At 54.6% G+C, this 8,273-nt stretch overlaps 1 protein-coding gene across 4 annotated transcripts in view; it reads right to left on the reverse strand.

Moving 5' to 3' along the window:
* NOS1AP (nitric oxide synthase 1 adaptor protein) overlaps nt 1-8,273 on the reverse strand; it is a 148,536-nt gene that overhangs the window by 131,948 nt on the left and 8,315 nt on the right. Inside the window, exon 1 of one of the 4 annotated variants that reach the window (XM_081025093.1) lies at nt 7,847-8,144. The exons of the other annotated variants lie outside the window; for them this stretch is intronic. The gene's annotated coding sequence lies outside the window, so the exon portion shown is untranslated. Of the gene's footprint in view, nt 1-7,846; nt 8,145-8,273 lie in introns of those variants that run through there. 4 annotated transcript variants of the gene reach the window in all.

Consider the following 8,273-nt stretch of genomic DNA (forward strand, 5'->3'; position numbering starts at 1 on the left):
GTCCCGACCCCAGTAACCTGGCTACCGGCCAGCGGCCTCGCAGGATTCAGCAGGGCCGTGCCCGTGGCAGGGCCTCCCAGCCGAGCCCTGGCTCTGCTCCGGTCACAGCTGACAGGCCGCCTGGTCCCCCTTCAGCCTCTGTTCTCCAGGCTGCAAAGCTGTCTCTGGTGCCCTCTAGTGGCCTAACTGAGTAGTGGTGACCTGCTGACATCCATGAACCCCCAGCCACCGGCACCCCAATGGGCAGAGTAATTGAGCTTTCCATTTGTTTTAAGGATCATGAAACATGGCGCATATGTAATTCATCTCAACACAAGTACCCCTGACTCTCTCAGAAGCAAAGACCAGGTCATGCCCGGGCCCTGGGACAGCCGGGGACACACAGGGCCTGCCAAGTGCCTGCTCCCAGGGGCCTCTCCAGAACCTGAACTTGAATGTGAGAGCAGAGGGGAGTGGCCAGGTGACAGGTGGCTGGTTCCCTCCCTCGAAGTCCTAGGAGCCCCAGGGCTGCCATCCCATCCAAGGACCAGAGAGGACAGGTGTTCAGGACACAGAGTGCTCAGCAAGGACAAGGACCAGAATGTCTCCCTAGAGCAGAGGGGCTGGGGGGAGGGGCCGGCAGGGGGAACTGAATGGAGGGAGCCCTGGAGGAAGAGTCAGGACACTGGGAGCCCCTGAGCAGCAGTGACAGCAGGGACGGCTGCACTGCCGGCTTCACTGCTACCTGAGAGCCAGAGGACCGGGTGCAATCATGTTTGTCCCTGAGAGACATCCAGAAACTGTGGCCTTTCTCTGCCAGCCACTGACACACACAGAGCTGCTGCATTATCTGTCCCCACAGCCCTGTGCGGTGTCCTGCGTCATATGTGAGGCTCACACCCTGTAGGCCAGCTGACACTCATGGAGGAAGGGACACACCTGACTGCACGGCCAGGCTGTCATGTGTCGCCAGCTCTGGGCCGTGGGTCCCTGCAGGGCCCCTGGAGACGCTGATCTGATCCCACATGTAAGGTGTGGGATTCGGGCTTCAGGGTTTGTGTCACATGTGTGACCAAAGGGCTGTCTCCAGTTACCCCATGAGTCTCTTGCACTAAGGAAGAGACTGGCTGAGCCAGGGCAGCTGGGAGCTGTGGTAACAGCCCCAAATGTCGGTAACCGAGCACAGGCAAAGGTGGTTTCTCACTCACACAAATTTGAAGTGGACATTCCTGGCCCAGCAGCTCCTCTGGGCAGCCGCTGTTTTCTAGATGGGTGACTCGGGACCAGGCTCCTCCTGTCACCTCCACTAAACGCTCTGCCTGCAGCCAGGTGACAGGCAGATGAACAGTCATGTACCTGGAACTCAGCCAGCTCAGCCGGAGGTGACACACCATCCCCTGTGCCTAAGGTCTTCGGGGAGGATGTCACACAGCGCATCCCAAGTACCCTCGAAGCTGAGACCTGGGGTCTCTGGCCACACGGCTGCCAGAAAAATAAAAAGAATGATTGTTTGACTTATACATAGTTTATTCTGCAAAACCTAGAAAGCCTGGGGAGTGTGTTAGCAGGTGTAACCCCAGTTTCGCTGTCCCCCAGGGCACCCACAGGTGCCCCTTGGGTCCATCAGCATGTTCCAGGGTTGCAAATAGAGGAGCGGGAGACCCAGGTGCCCCTCAGGCTGACTCTCGGTAGATGGAAAGGGAGCTGGATGATGACGAGAGAGACACTTCCTATGCTGCCCTCTGGTCTGTCAGAAGGGACACTTCCAGCTTCCCTCTCCGGCCCATGAGCGGGGCGCACCCTGCCTCCTGCGGGGCGCTGGACGACCCCTGCTGGCCCTGCCTGGTGGAGCGGCTACGGAGCAGGCTTCAGGTGGTACAGCCTCCTGGCTGTGACATGAGCCCATCCCCCTCTGGGCCTCAGTGTCCCTGCCTGTAACATGGGAACAGTGATGACATCTATTCATGAAGCTGGTGAGGGAGGGAGTGGTTCCTGGTAAACCAAGGTGTCCAGTGGGTGCAGAGCTTGTCACGCCTCCTGGCACAGGCTCCTTCACCTCTGCCTTTCATCCCCTCGATGCACTTCTGTCCCTCTCGGGATCACCGCTCCTATTATTTGTCTCTCTCTACTTCTCGGAGACAGTGGCCCACAGGGGCGGAAGCTGCAGGAAGCCCAGAGTGTGATTGGAGGATGGGGCTGCCATGGGGCTCCGGGGGCCCATCACGAGCAGGCTGCGGGGAGCCAGGGAGGGAGGGCCGGGCCTCGGCCCTCTGCTGTGAGAACGTTAACCGGACAGTGACACGCAGGCGAGGACACTGGGAGAGTGAATGTGAGCCAACAAGAGGCAAGATTCTAAAATCAACGCAAGTCACACTGACCGCCTTGGGGACAGACTGGGCCGCAGGAGAAGCGAGGGAAGTGACTGGTGACGCCGGCCCGGTGGCCTACACCTGGACAGGGGCGTGCAGGGAGGGGAAGCTGGTTTGGGGAGGACAGATGAGCTCAGACCTGGAATCCCCGGGTTCCCAGAACCACACCAGACACCAGGTGTCACTGTACTCTCAGTCTGAACATCGCAAAGCAGCCACTGAGCCACCGAAGGACCGTGAAAAGCTGTGCCACGGCACGTCCTGACCTCCTGTCCCCTGTGGGCTGGCACAGAACCGTCCTGCAGTGGGAGCTCTGGGCTGTGACGGCACTGAGGACCAGGCTATGGACTTCTGAGGGCTTGACCTTGGGGAAAGCCAGGCAGTAAACCAAGGGACATGGGCCTGGCGTCCCAAGGGTGGCAGAGGGAGAGCCCTCCCTGAAGACATGACACCCAGAGATTAAAGACATGCATTGCGCTGGCCTAAGGGAAACACCGCAGTCCCCCCCCCATCTGGCAGGACAAGCGGATGAGCGGACAGCTGGGGGTGGCCAGGTGGGGGTCGGCTCCTCCCCTTCACTGGGCTCCAGGGGCCCAGAGCCAGACACGTGGTGCTGGAGGCTGGGAGCCGGTCCTGCTGTCCCCATGGGCTCTGTGGGCACGGCCGCATCGTCTCTCAGTGTCCCCACACCTCAGGCATCTGTGATGGTCCCACCTTCATGATTTTTGCCATTTCACCTGGACCAACTTAAGCCTTTTCTTTAAATAGAACTCAGATCAATTCATTTGTGTATTTAGACTCTTCCAAAGCAATAGCTACGAAACAGCAAGTTTTATGTGTTATATTTTCCTAACATACTGTCAAATAAAAAACATAACCATTAAACTTAGTGAACACTGGGCCACCACCTAAAATGTTCCCAGCGCCCCCAGAGTGCCCGGCACGCAGAGGCCGGGCCCGGGCTCCCAGCCAGACTCGGTGACTGTGGCCCAGTTATGACACTTTCTGAGTTGCTGTCTTCTCCTCTATAGAACGGAGGCAGCCTTAGCTGCCGCCAGCGCGCTGTCAGGATCAGGGACCACCGCTTTGGACCAGATGGGCCGAACCATCTGGGCGGCCCCGCAGCGCTCCCCCTGCCTCTGCTCCCACTACTACTTTCTAGGTGTACACTGCACACGATGGCTGTATGGTCACCATGTCACAGCTGCGGAAACCCAGGAGGCACGAGTGCAGAGGCATGCGGCACGCAAAGCACGGGGTGTCTACACTCCTCCTATCTCAAATACTCAACGCTTTCCAGCAACTGCTGGCCTTCCAGAAGCACACAGCACAACTCTTTTCTGTGGGCAGCTACACCCCAGCCAGCTGTGTTCTGGAACACACTACAGAAGGATCAATAAATCAAGCTGCTTGGCCCAAAGCATTCAGAAGGTTGGGGCTGAAGGGACCACCCTGGAAATCACTCAGGCCAACCAGTTCTCTTGGCAAACAGGCAAAGCGGAGGCCTGTGACTTCCCAGACAGGCAGTGACTCCCAAGATCACACACACAGCTGGAGTGGCAGTGTGGGGACTACTAGATGCCAGGTCTCCCAGATGGGACATCTACTGCCATGGCTTGTGCCGGCGGCGGCGGTTAATTTTCCGCAGGCGTGCCACTTTGCACACATGTGGTCGGAGATGGCATGTGGGTGAGGGGCTGAAGTTGGGTTTTAAAAGTTAAACCTTGGAGGATGGGGTGTGACAGACAGCATGAGCTGGGCATCAGGCGGACGGAGAGCAAAGCTGGCTCGCCACTTGCAGGTCCTGCAGTTTTGTCCCTGGGTACGCTGGTCGATCTCTCCTTCAGCTTTCTCACCTGCAGCCTAAGGGCAACAAGTCCTGCACTGCAGGACGACGTGAGACGCTTGCACCAACCGTGGCAGGGGCTCCAGCTGCCCACAGCCCCAGGGGACCCCATGTACATGGCATGGTCCCCTGGACTCATGCAGAGGCAGTGCGTTACTGGACACACCCTTCTAGGTCTAAGAGAAGTGAAGCTCCGGAAACCTCCTGAGGAGCGGAAACTGAACAGCCCGTGGTTGTTGAGGAACCTCACCTGTCACTTTCAGGTGACAGCTCTAAATGGTTTTCTCCTTACAAGAAGGAAGGGAGGGAAGGAGAATCAGAGGGCAACGGGGTGACATCAGTGAGGTGAAGGGAGGCAAGGTGGCGCAGCTCCCAGGCTGCCCGGAACAAGCATGAGTCGGGTTTTCAAACGGAAGAAAGTAGGTTTTAGAGAAGGGGAGGAATGTCGGCAGCAGCTGGCTCCCTGGGGCGGGGCCTCTGTCACGTGGCCACTATTTTGGGTGTGTCCTTGACAGTGCGTTGGCTCTCAGAGCACATAGCTGGGTTTCCTCCTGTCTGGAGCGAGGTGTCCCTGGGGTTTTCGCTCAGGAGTCAGTGTCAGGCCGAGGACTGCCATCTGTCCTCCTGGAGAAGCCCCTTCCCCCACCCCATTCAGGCGGCACCTCCCTGGGCAGGACGTGCCTGGGCTGCTCTGCCAACAAAAGCTGGGCGCTGGCAGCTGCCAAGGCCCAGCCTCTGTGAACGCTCAGAACCAGCTCAAGCTGTCGAGTTCCCTTCTTAAAGTTTAGTCCCTGGAACACAGCAAACGCCAAAAAGGAAAAAAACCTGTTTACCTAAATCACAAAGAACACAGAATCAAAAACGGTAGTTTCCTTTTTCAGATAAGGAAACTGAGGCACAGAGAGATATCCCCCTTTAATAAATGATCACTACCTTATCATTCCACATTCAGCAAATATTTGTGAGTGTGGGAGGCAACAGGCAGGAGTTCTTCCACATCCCTAATCTCCACAACAGGCTCACAATGTTAGAAAACCAAGGCGAGAGGAGAAACGCTTGTCCAGGACCATCCGCTGTGACAGAACTGCGATGAGAGCACAGGACCACAAAGCTCGGTCTAGAATCATCTCTCCTGCCCCCAAGAAACCTTCACCTTTGTATCAGTGTCTCAACGCAAAATCCCTCTTACCCTTTCCTAAGACTTTTGTGATCTTTGTAGTCCCATTTTTTCTAGCCTCTGAGTTGGGAGTGGGCTTCATGCCTGGAATGGTAAAGAAAGAACTCGCAGTGAGCATGTAGCACACAGAGGATGGTATTCTCATGGCCCCCATGTTGGCATGAAGAGACCAAGGCTCCCAGAGGTGTAGTGACTCACCCAAGGTCAACAGGAAATATGGTAAAGCCAGATCCCAAAGCCCATCTGACTGACCCCAAAGCCCAGGCTTCCCTGTGGCTCCAGGCTGCCTGATGAGACTAACATTAAATGACATTGTCAACCAATGGTTGTTGGCTCCAATTCAACGCCAATGAGAATCCCTAATTTGGGGTGCAGTGAAGAAGTAAACAGCTCAGCTCTGAAGCAGCACAGCTGTGGGGCAGCCCTGGGACAAGGCCCCTGTCCTGCTAGACAGCTCTGATCTGCTCCACCTGCTCCAGTCTGGTCCAGCAAGACGTCTTCTGCGTTTTGTCTTCAGTGTTCCATCTTCGGTGTCTCAGCTTCAGCCAGTGAAACGGTCTTCGATGGAAAGGAAAAGTGAAGCTGACTTATCCAGAAAGAAGGCCCAGATCTTGGTCCCTGAGTGGTCCATCCTCATGCAAATGAGGACTGCAAATCCTCAAAGTTTAATTGGTCCAAAAGGCACTGTCCTGATTGGTCAGAATGGGGCCACTCTGATTGGTCGATGAAGATGCTGATCGGGATACAGTTGCACAGCTCTGACTGGATGGGGAAAGTCTCAGTCCTATTGGTTGAAATACAATTTCAGGAAGTCCTTTATAAGGGCTGGCTCAGCTGGCAGGAACAGTGCAGGCCGGCAGTTCAGTGCAGGCCTGTCCCTGAAACATGGCTTGCACGACGGGCCTGTTTAGAAACAGCAGCTATGCTCTGCTTTTATATTTGAGCCCAGTTAGCCACCAGGAATCCTTCTTGGTAGGTGTCTTCTTTCTCAGTGTCCACAACATCCGTGCATCTCATTGAATGGAAAGAAGTATCATGGGGAGAGGCTATATGGATTGTCAACAAAGGTCACTGCCACCAATCCAATGCCAACAGGCATCCCCAATCTGAGGTGCGGTAAAAGGGGTGACTTTATTCAGGTTATCAGTTTATAAACTGGGGAAACACAGCCTCCAGTGAAAACCAAAAGTGAGTTCCCCTGAGACAAAGGGGAGGCCTGCTTATATAGACACTATATGTCTGCCTTGGTCCCTGATTGGTCCATTTTTATGCAAATTAAGAAACCAAATTTGCATCATCTGATTGGTCCCAATAGCACTGTCTTGATTGGTCAGAACTGCACATTCTGATTGGTTGTTAAAGGTGCAAATGAGGATATAGCTGTGCAGCTCTGATTGGAAGGGCAGGTCTCAGCCCATTGGTCAAAATACAACTCCAGAAATTCTTTTATAAGAGTTGGCTCAGCCTGCAGGAGGCTGGCAGGTCAGTGTTCAGCTTTCCCCTGAAATTCAGCCTGTGTGAGAGGCCTGTTAGCAGTGGCTGCTAGACTTTCCTTATGAATTTGGGCCCAGTTATAATCACAAGGAGTCCTTCTTGGCAAATATATTCCATCTCAAGATCCACAAGTGTCACTCTTCATGAAATCCTGACCTTTCAACTAGAAGCGACCTATTCCTCCTTTAAGCCTCTTAGGAAATGCTCTTACTGTGCCTTACAACGTGAGTGCTTGATCTGCTTACTGCTCATGCCCATCCCATCCCTCCTGGAAGGCATGGACTATCTCGTCTTCTCACTAAACGTCTAGCAACTAGCATGCTGCTTTCACTTAGCTAACGTGTAACACTTAATTGAATTTAAAATTATATTGTACAGATATTTACTCCCGTCTAGTTTCAGAAAAGATTCGATAGCATACATGGAGGTGTGTGTGTGTGTGTGTGTGTGTGTGTGTGTGACATTTCCATAAGCTCAGACACCCAGATCTTAGATTTTTGTCCAGAGGCTGGGATTTTTTTAAAAAATTAAAATACATTAATAAGGGTTATTATTATACTTCTGTCAAGTATGATCATTTATTTGAGCTGAAATTTCCTTAGTTTCAGTCATCACAACCCTTATTTTTTAGCAGAAGAGGCAGGTGTTTGAATTTCCCAAGGACACATCTTTGAAGGGGTCTGGCTCTATTCAGTATTTCCAGGGTGACAGTTGTCTTAAAGGCACTTTCCTTAAATTCACACACTGTTAATCTTCACGGTAGGTTTATAAAAGGGACACTAACTAAGGGACATGGTAACAGAATCACTGTTGAAAATGGACGTCTTCTTGGAGATCATCCAGTGACAGCCCTTGAACCTTATCACAAACCACGAAGATAGTAAGAGCTATTCCCTTTGCCCGTCACTTGATTCTTGTGCATTCGCTCACCCCCAGGGACACGCAGTGCCACAGGTTTACTGACAGAGTCACTGTACTCACTCTCCACACAGCTTGGGGCGCATTCCAGCTGGGAGTTCAACAGCGGTCCTCTGGGTGGAGGTGTTCCCAGGTTCCGGAGCGGCGCTGGCCAGAAAACCACTGAGGCGCCAAGTTCAAAGCTGCGGGCGGCTGGGGACACGCGGGAGCCGAGGCTGGCCCTCCCAGGTGGGCGCACGGGGCGCCCCGCGCTCGCGCCTGACTCCTGTGCGGGGAACTCACTCCTCTCCGCGACAGGGGCACAGGGGACCGCACAGCTCAGGCACCTGGCTCAGGGTCACTTGTCTCCTTTATGTGCAGTCCGAAGAAGGAAAGGGGCGCCGCTGCTCGCCACCCGCCGTGTGCACCGCCCCGGGCGGCGTGGCTGGGGCGGGGCGGCGCTCCGAGTCCGGCCCCCACCCTCCCGCCCTGCCCCCTGCTCCCTCCCCCG

The sequence above is a fragment of the Rhinolophus hipposideros genome (genome assembly GCF_964194185.1).
Source record: "Rhinolophus hipposideros genome assembly, chromosome: 19".
Classification (NCBI taxonomy): Eukaryota; Metazoa; Chordata; class Mammalia; order Chiroptera; family Rhinolophidae; genus Rhinolophus; species Rhinolophus hipposideros.